This window comes from Chinchilla lanigera, unplaced genomic scaffold (genome assembly GCF_000276665.1).
Source record: "Chinchilla lanigera isolate Chin_1 unplaced genomic scaffold, ChiLan1.0 scaffold00131, whole genome shotgun sequence".
Lineage (NCBI taxonomy): Eukaryota > Metazoa > Chordata > Mammalia > Rodentia > Chinchillidae > Chinchilla > Chinchilla lanigera.
This window is the reverse complement of record NW_004955532.1, coordinates 924,601-934,033: the sequence shown is the minus strand read 5'-3', so window position 1 is coordinate 934,033 and position 9,433 is coordinate 924,601. Positions and strand designations below refer to the sequence as shown.

Below are 9,433 nucleotides of genomic sequence, written 5' to 3'. Positions count from 1 at the left end.
AAGGCGAAGCCCGGGCCCGACCGGGAAGGCGCGCGGAGAGGCCCCCCCGCCCGCGCCAACGGCTCGTCAGGTAAACAAGGCCTCGACCCGGGCCGCGCACTTACCGGGAGGCGCGACCTCGCGGCCGCAGAGCCCCGCGAGGCCAGAGCAGGTCAGGCCGTGCCAGAGAAGTCTGACTGGGACTCAGCGACGGCGGAGGCGGCGAGCAGACGCCGGTCGGGCCCCGCTGCTTCCTCCAACAGAGCCGTCCCCGCAGCTCCGGAAGTGCTCTGCGCAGTTGCGTCACTTCCGGCTGGGGTCGCCCGGCGGTCGGCGGCGGGGTCCTGGGAGGGCTTCCCCTCGGAGCTGCTCTGAGGTGAACGTGTTCTCCCACCGAGTTGGGCTGGGATTTCGGCGCCAGCAGCTGCGGGAGGCAACAGAGGCCTTGGCCTATGGAAGGAAAGAGCTAAACATCTTTTCCTGCTTTGGCTCACCAGCGTCTCCGGCCGAGATATTTTTAACAGCAGCCTTTCTGACTGGCTCCTTACTCCGGCTTAGGGCACCGAGAAGACAGCCCAGCGTCCGCGGGGTGGATTAAGGATCCTGGGCTTCCGGCAGCTGCCTGGCTGAAGGGGAGCCAGATGGGGATTCTGCCAGTCTGTCTCAAGAGGGAGTTGCTAGGTGGACCGTGCCTGCTTTGGCTTTGTCCACCACTGCCCAGTTCTTCAGCCTCCTCTTACACACAAGATTACATGTTTTTGTTTCACTTTCTCCTCTCGCAGCATAGGAACTGTCATTAGTACTTACAGCACCTTCTGAGACCGGTAGCCAAATGTGTGGGTAGCGAGTAAAACGGATCCTAACCTAACTGCAGCCATTTTGCCTAGTACAGCTACAGCCATTTTATTCTCCGCCACTGGACTTGGCTAAACCGCAGGATTCGTTATCAAACTGAAATTTTTGTGAAGGTTCTGAAAACAACTTTGTTTCATGCGGCTGTGGTTGCCACAAGTTACCCAATGTACCATAGCCTTCAGTTATGCTTATCTTCGTTTCTGTAACTGCCCTATAAAAGAGACATATTTTGTAATCAGGACCCAGACTTCGGAGACTACTCCTCTGGGTCCACCAGCGTTAAAAGAAGTTTCCTTTCTTCACGTGAGCTCCTGCTGTCAACTCAATTTTCCCGTAACTTTCTGCTGTGTCCACTGGGAAATGAGAGAAGACAGCTGCAGCCTTGCACGGCCCTTGCCGTGGGTTGTGGCGGCAGGTCTCCCCCACTGCACCTCCAGGCAGCACTCCGAGAGGAGGCGCGCCCCTCTGACTTCTGAGGTCCGCTCTGCAGCCTCTGCGGTGCCGACCTGGGCACCCCAGCCTCCATTGCCAGTTCTAAAAGAGAACGAACTAAACCGTCCAGACTTCTGAATCAGGTAAGACCCTTCTGGGTTCTTCTGGTAGTCAAGCCCGTCCCAGCAGGCAGAAGAGGAGCTTTATCACCCCTTAGTCAGATTCCAAAATTTTGGGTGGTGGGTGGTATGTTTTACCTCTGAATGAACCCCTGGTAAGCCAGCTGCTCTGGATGCTCCTGTCTGTGACTCCTCAGCTTCAGCTATGGAGTCTGAGTGGGCTTGTCCTGCAGGTCCGGGGTCTGTCACATGGCTCAGGGGCGATTCACTCCCGTGTAATAGGAGTCACTGACTGGGCCTGGGATCACATGCACTATTGCTAAGATAGACCTTTGTGCCCGAGAGGGGTGGGCCCAGACCAGCATCTGAGTGGTCTTCCCATACAAGGGCACTCCTCCTTTGTTGCATCTCCGAACAACGTGCTTGTACAGAGTCAGCATGGGATCTAGTCATACTAAACCCACTGCCCTAGAATGCCTCCTGAAAAACATTAAGAAGGGTTTCTCTGGTGACTGTGGAATTAAAATGAAACCTGGATGGCTCCACACCTTCTGTGAGATCAACCGGCCACTTGGCCTCCTGAAGGGACATTAAATGAAAGAGAAGTCCACCGCATCAGGGATGCAGTGGTAGAGATGGGACCCAAAGGCCAGCTGAACCAATTTCCCTACATCGATTCCTGGCTAACTTTGGCTCTGAATCTTCTGCCTTGGCTCCGCTTCTGCACCATGTGCCAACCAAATCCATCCTCCTCATGAAATTTCACATCCCTTCTAACAAAAAGGGACACACCAGTTTACCTACAGGGCCTATCAAGGCCATCCTCTACAAGGACCCCTCAAGTTCAGATCTGCCACCACCTTATCAGCCACCACCACCAGCTACAGCCCCTTCTACTGAGGCACCCGAACTTCCCAGTCCCCCACCAGCACCCCATTATTCTTTGCCCACTCCTCCACCAGTCTACCCACCATTACCTCACCCCGTTCCATTGCCCCCAACTCCAGGGAGTCCAATCAGTCATTGCCTGTATTTGGCCATGCAGGCCCTCTGTCTGGGGCCCTCTGCCTTACAGTTGCCCTGCACACCTACCCTGCCAATTGGTGCCCTCTAAGGGTACAGAGGGCTCCACTCCTCCCCCTGTTCTCTACAGCAGCCCTTCAGTACAATTGACCTGTTCAGCTGGAAACTCCTTACTCCTTACTTGTGGAAAAACCGCAAGACATGATCGATCTGCTAACCTCCATCTTCCCAACTCATTAGCCCACTTGGGATGATTGTCAAAAACTCCTTGTGACCTTGTTCAACATTAAAGAATGCCATATCCTGACAGAAGCAGAAAACTGGTTAAAGGGGGAAGTCCTTGCTCAGATCTGATGGATGGGTCGCTTCAGCCTTTCCAAAGGACCAACCTGCCTGAGACTGCAGTACACCAGAAGGAAATGAGGCCATTCAGCAGTACTGACAGGCTCTTCTCAGAAGCCTCAAAAAGAGGAGAAAAAAAGCCCATCAATATGTCAAAAGTTGGGCTGGGGATATAGCTCAATGGCACAAGCGCTTGCCTAGCAAGCGCAGGGTCCTGAGTTTGATTCCCAGTACCAAAAAAAAAAAAAAAAAAAAAAATGTCAAAAGTCACTCAGATTTCTGTGAGAGACTCTGTGAAGCCTACAGGGTCTACACCCCCTTTCACCCTCAGGTTGAAGAAAACCTGCAGATGATAAATGTGCAAGATGCAAAGGTTATGGGCACTGGAAAAATGAATGCCAGCTCAGATTAAAAGACAAGGACCCGCAAAGGTTTTAACTAGAGCCAGAAGACAATCTTTTCATCAGCCTGGCAGATTCAGACTAGGCCAGACCAGGCTGTATCCACTGGATCCCCAAGAGCCCATGGTCTAAGTACAAATTGGCAGCCACCATCACCTTTTCCCCAAAACCCACTTCTCTGTCCCTCTCAGCTCCACAGTCATACTTCCTCCTCACCATCAGTCCCATGGGAGGAGGAATGGAGACTGATGAACATACAATGAGATGAAGCAAATCCAGAAATTCTCAAGCCCTTTTTCCCCAAGTTTGGGCTGAAGACTCTCCACCTGGATTGGCTATCAATTACCTGCCCCTGATTGTGGAACTCCACCCTGGTGTGACCCCCACTTGTATGAGATAATATCCCATGTCCCAGGAGGCCAAATTGAGAACACAGCCTCACATTCAGACTCCAGAGTTAGAGAATTCTCACAGAATTCCAGTCACCCAGAAATACTCCCCTTCTACCTGTCAAGAAGCTGAATGGAAAATATCACCCCATCCAGAATCTCCAAGCTATCAATACCACTGTGGTTGCCCTGCACCCTGCAGTTTCAAATCTTTGCACCTTTCTCAGTCTTCTGTCACCCTCAACCCACTGGTATACTTGTCTAGACCTAAATGATGCCTTCTTCTGCCTCCAGTTGGCCTCTGCCAGCCAACCTGTCTTCACTTCCTTCTTTTAATTTTTATTTTTTCTCTCTTCACTTTCAAATGAGAAGACCATCACTCTGGACTCGACAGTCAACTGGCTTGGAACTGACTGCCTCAAGGATTCAAGAATTTACCTACCCAGTTTGGAGAGGCTCTTGCTGGTCTCGCCCGTTTCCCCAGTTCAGACTATCCGTGTACCCTCCTCCAATATGTAGATGATCTTCTTCTGGCCAGTGAAATTCAACCCAAATGTTGGGAGGGCCCCACAGCCTTACTACAACACTTGACAGAGACTGGATACAAAATTTCATGGAAAAAGGCTCAGATTTGCCAACAGAAGATCAGATACCTGGGATTTGACCTAAATCAGGAACACCATGCCCTCTGAAAGAAAAGAGGTTATTTGTTCCATCCTGGACCCAACCACAAGAAAGAAACTCCCAAACTCCATTGGAGCAGCTGGCTTCTGCAGAATCTGGATTGCTGAGTTCACGGAGAAAGCAAGGCCCCTATATGATGCCTTGTCTGGAAAAGACTTTGACATCTTAAACTGGAACCCAGAACAAGAAAAAGCCTTCAGTGACATTTTTTTTTTATACCAGGAATTGAACTCAGGATCCTGAGCTTGCCAGGCAGGTACTATGCCACTGACCTATATCCCTGGCTTCAATAACATTTAAAAGACCTTAACACCCTTCGCCTTGGGTGTTCCAGATGTGAGTGACCCTTTTAAGCATGTTTTTGTTTTTTTGTTTTTTGTTTTTTTGATACCGGGAATCGAACTCAGGACCTTGTACTTGCCAGGCAGGCATTTATGCCACTGAGCTATATCCCCCCAGCCTGTGACTCACCCTTTTAATCTGCTTGTCCATGAACAATGACATGTCGCCTTGGGGGTACTCACCCAGAGCATTGCCCCATGGGACCAACCAGTGACTTATTCATCTAAGAACCTGGACCCTATTGCCAAAGGCTAGCTGCTCTGCCTCCACATCCTGGCAACTACTGTTCTGATTAAGGAATCTGGCAAGCTCATGCTAGGACAAAATCTGACTGTTCAGGTGCTAGACCTTCTCAATAACCCAGGACACCACTGGCTTTCCAACAGCTGATTTACCCAATATCAGGGACTTTTATGTGAGAACCCTCTTTGATATTGGCAGCTGTATGACTGCTCAACACAGCCACCTACTTGACCACCGAGCTGGGCCCTTTTAACCACAATTGCCTCACACTGAATGATAGACTGTCCTCGAACTGCCTGAACCTGAAAATGGAACTCATGACAGATGCTGAGTGTGCTCTGTTTATGGATAGAAGTAACTGTCAAAAAGGGAGTCCAATAGGCAAGATATGCTATGGTCACCTTAGATGAGGATATTCTCACCTAGGCCCTCCTGCAAGGATGGTCTTACAACAAGCTGAGCTATGGGCACTTATCCAAGCCTAAATTCACCTGAAAACAAGGTCAACATTTACACAGATTTTAGGTATGCCTTTGCTACAGTCTACATTCACAAAATGATATACAAGGAAAGAGGATTGTCCCTGAGACAAAATACCCAACACTCAAAATTAAGGAAGGAAAGGTTTGTAGAGGTTTCAGTTTGTAGAGGTTTCAGTCCATAATTAGCTGGCTCCAAGGCAGGGTGGCCTGGAACACTTCAAGGTGGCAGAAGACAGCAAAAGCAACAAGAGCCCAAGGGGAGGGGGAGCAAGCCTCTTTTCCACCCTTCTATTGTATGCAGGCTCTCCACCCTAGGGTGGGTCCTTTACATCCACACCATATCTGTGCCTTCCTCTTGCACAGGCTCAGGATGTTTATAAAGTAAGTGTGACCCCCTGCTTGGACAGTTAAACTTCTAAACTTCTCAAGTTGACACCATGTATCAACCATAACAATCCCTCTACCCTTTCTAGCAAGGGAATCCAGTGGGGCACAGTTCTGATAAAAAAGACTGTGCATATGGGGAGGGATCTATGATGACTGGGCACAAGTACTATGGACCATCCAATGGCAAGGCTGGACTTCCTCCATAGTCTGCCCTAAACTCAAGCCAAATTCACCCTTGCCTGAAGGTTAACCCCACCCAACTGTCAAATCAATCAATGCAGTCCCCTTTGACTGATTATTAACAACTCTGGTGCCAGGAATCAGACCTCTTCAGTCTTCCTATGGTATGGGTTAGGGGCAGATGTCACCAAGTGAGACTGCATTAAAATGTTATCCCTAAGACTGTCACCACTGACACCCACACTGTCCCCTATGAATACAATCTTTGGACCTACCCACTCACCCAAACCCACCACCCTGCAAATGACCCAGTTAAAGTCAGAGTTATTCAAGTTACTGACATCAAACAAACTTTAACCATAGAAACTGGTTATGCAGAGAGTAATGCTTGGTATGAATGGGTCAAATACTCCATTAAAAATTATATATTTTTATATATGTATTATATATATTTCATAAAAAATATAAACAAGTTTAATTGTTATGTTTGTGCCTCTGGAAGACCTGGAACCCAGGTGGTCACATTTCTCCTTAACTGGACTTCCAATCCAGAAGGGGTGCTATGCCTCCTTACCTTGTTTTCCAATCCTAATCCTGAAGGGCTAAACCAGACCTGTCAGAGCCTAGCTGTGCTTTTCCCAGTGTCCCCCTGTCCTTGCCATAAAATCACCCAGTCCAAATCTACGATTTGATACCTGCCCCCAGGGGAACTGAGGACACTGGTCCCAGTGTAGGGGACACTCCAGAATGTATATCTTCAAAACAGCTTTTAGGTCTAAACATCCCTCAGGCTGTAAACCTCACTGTTCCCTGTGGAAGTGTTTGGTGGTTCTATGACAGATTTTATAACCAGTGGATGGAGTGGAACTTGTGCCCTGGTCCAGCTAATCATTCCCTTCACAACTACTCAGAGGTCAAGTTCCTCTCCTGATCCCTCCATCCCTACCTCTAGGAGGCACCATTCTATAGGTCACGCCCCACCCTGTTCCTTTGATCCAGCTATCTGTGTAGATGCTATCAGTGTCCCATGCAAGGTCCCCAATGAGTTTAAAGCTTGAAACTAGTTAGCCAAGGGATTTGACCTACTTCTGGTGGGTCGCTATTAACAAAAATGTAGATTGGATAAATTATATTTACTGTAATCAACAAAGTTTCGTAAACTACACCTGGGATGCAATCAAGGGTACAGCCGAACAACTAGGGCCCACCAGCCAAATGGCCTGGGAAAATAGACTTGCCTTAAGTATGATTCTTACAGAAAAAGGTGGTGTCTGGGTCATGATAGGAACTCAGTGCTGTACTTTTATTCTAAATAATACCACCCCTGATGGCACAATCACCAAGGCTCTCCGGGGCCTAACAACCCTGTCAGAAGAACTGGCTGAAAATGCTGGGATAAATGACCCCTTCTCCAGCCTATTAGAACAGTGGTTTAGAAAATGGAAAGGACTGATGGCCTCCATATTCACCTCTCCGATCATTACTGTTGGAACGCTCGTTCTTATGGGCTGCTGCATAATCCCCTGTGCCCAAAGCTTAAGTCAGAGGTTAAAACAGCTCTCCCAAAGGAAAGACCCCCAGGTTACCCAGGCCTCATGGTACTCTCAGCACTCTCAACAGCCCCAGTAACTCAGAGGATGATGCCCTTCAGAGTCCTTGAGAAGCATCAAGAGGTGAGAATAAGACAGAAATCCTGACCTCACTGCAGCCATTTTGCCCAGTATAGCTATAGCCATTTTTTTTTTTCTGGTACTAGGAATCGAACTCAGGACCTTGTGCTTGCCAGGCAGGTGCTTATGCCGCTGAGCTATATCCCTAGCCTCAGCTATAGCCATTGAACTTGGCTAAACTGAAGGATTTGTTATTAAAGTGAAATTTGTGTGAATGCTCTAAAAACAGATTTGCTACATGCACACAGATCCTTCTGAATATCTCAAACCATCTCTGGATTACTTATAACACCTCAGTGTAAATCCTATATAAATAGTTGTACTGTATTGTTTAGGGAAGTGATAAGTCAGTGCAAACACTTTCTGGTTTTTGTTTTCTTTCTTTCATCTTCATTGTTTTTGTTTGTTTGTTCTGAGACGGGGTCTTGCCATGCAGTGCAAGCCAGTATTGAATTTGAGCTGGCCTCAAATCAGTGATCCTCCTGCCTCAGCCTTCCAAATGCTGAGATTACAGGTGTATACTATCATGCTTGGCTACACACACAATCTTAAAAGTATTTTTGAGCTGGGGGTGGTGGTGCACACCTATAATCCCAGCACTTGGGAGGCTGAGGCAGGAAGATTCCCTTGAGTTCAAGATCAGCCTTAACTACACAGTAAGGTCTATGTCAAAAAAGATGATAAATAACGCCGGACGTGGTGGCGCATGCCTGTAATCCCAGCACTCAGGAGGCTGAGGCAGGAGGATTGTTGTGAGTTCGAGACCAGCCTGGGCTACAGAGTGAGCTCAAGGTCAGCCTGAACTGCAGAGCGAGACCCTGTCTCAAAAAAAAAAAAAAAAAAACATAAATAAACAAGTGAATAAAGGTACCTTTGACCTGCATTTGGTTGAGTCAGATGTGAAAACGGTGAACATGGGAGGCCAACTAGTTAGCTATATTCATCTTCTGTCTTTACCCTGTTAAAGATGAGTTTCTGAAACACAGATCCAACCTTATTTTCAATATTATTCTGTTAAATAAACAATTTGGGTGTTACTAACATTATTTTAAGTACTGACAGTTTCTTCCTAGGAAATTAATATTTAAAAATTAAGCCAAAAAATTGAGCCAAAATTTTAAAGATGTGCATAAAAATACATACTTTGGCACACTGATTCTAATAAAGTTTGCAGAAAACTAAATGTCCAAAAACAGGGCACTATTAAATTTTGATAAAATATACACTGGAAAAAGCTATTAAAAATTGTGATGAGGCAGGTTTGGTACTGCACACCTGTAGTCCTAGAGCTATGGGAAGCTGAAGCAGGAGAATGACAAATCCAAGCCCAGCCTGGGCAACTTAGGGAGACTCTGTCTCAAAAATAAATTTTTTTTAAAGAAAGAGCTGTGGAGCTGGGCCTGGTGGGAGCCTGAGGTAGGAACATCATAGCAAGTTCGAGACCAGCCTGAGCTACAAAGTGAGCTCAAGGTCAGCCTGAGACCCTGTCTCAAAAAGACAAAAAAAGGAGCTGTGGTTGTAATTCAGTGCAAAAGCCCTGGATTCAATCCTCAGTACTGAAATGGAGAGAGAGACAGAGATAGAGACAGATGAAAGGTATATTACCCTTATGACCTGTCCTTTAAAGTCATACCATACTTTATTGATTGAAGCAGTTATAAAGATCCTTTCAGGTTCAAGGGTAGAGAATGAAGCCCCACCCCAACGGAATGAGGTATATGTTGGTGCAGTCATCTTTGGAAAATCTAATGTGTCACCGGGCATAGTGGCACACTCCTATAATCCCAGCACTTGGGAGGCTGAGGCAGGAGGATCATTGCGAGTTCGAGACCAGCCTGGGCTACAAAGTGAGCTCAAGGCCAGCCTGAACTCCATAGCAAAGCCCTGTCCCAAAAAAGACCAAAA

At 47.5% G+C, this 9,433-nt stretch overlaps 2 protein-coding genes across 2 annotated transcripts in view; one reads left to right on the top strand and one right to left on the bottom strand.

The window, feature by feature from the left end:
• The window catches only part of Arih2 (ariadne RBR E3 ubiquitin protein ligase 2), a 74,871-nt gene extending 74,586 nt beyond the window's left edge, over nucleotides 1–285 (bottom strand). Inside the window, exon 1 of the mRNA XM_005410170.2 lies at nucleotides 105–285. The gene's annotated coding sequence lies outside the window, so the exon portion shown is untranslated. The remainder of the gene's footprint in view (nucleotides 1–104) is intronic.
• Nucleotides 286–358: 73 nt separating this feature from the next.
• Nucleotides 359–9,433, top strand: part of Slc25a20 (solute carrier family 25 (carnitine/acylcarnitine translocase), member 20) — a 30,739-nt gene continuing 21,664 nt past the window's right edge. Inside the window, exon 1 of the mRNA XM_005410173.2 lies at nucleotides 359–1,409. The gene's annotated coding sequence lies outside the window, so the exon portion shown is untranslated. The remainder of the gene's footprint in view (nucleotides 1,410–9,433) is intronic.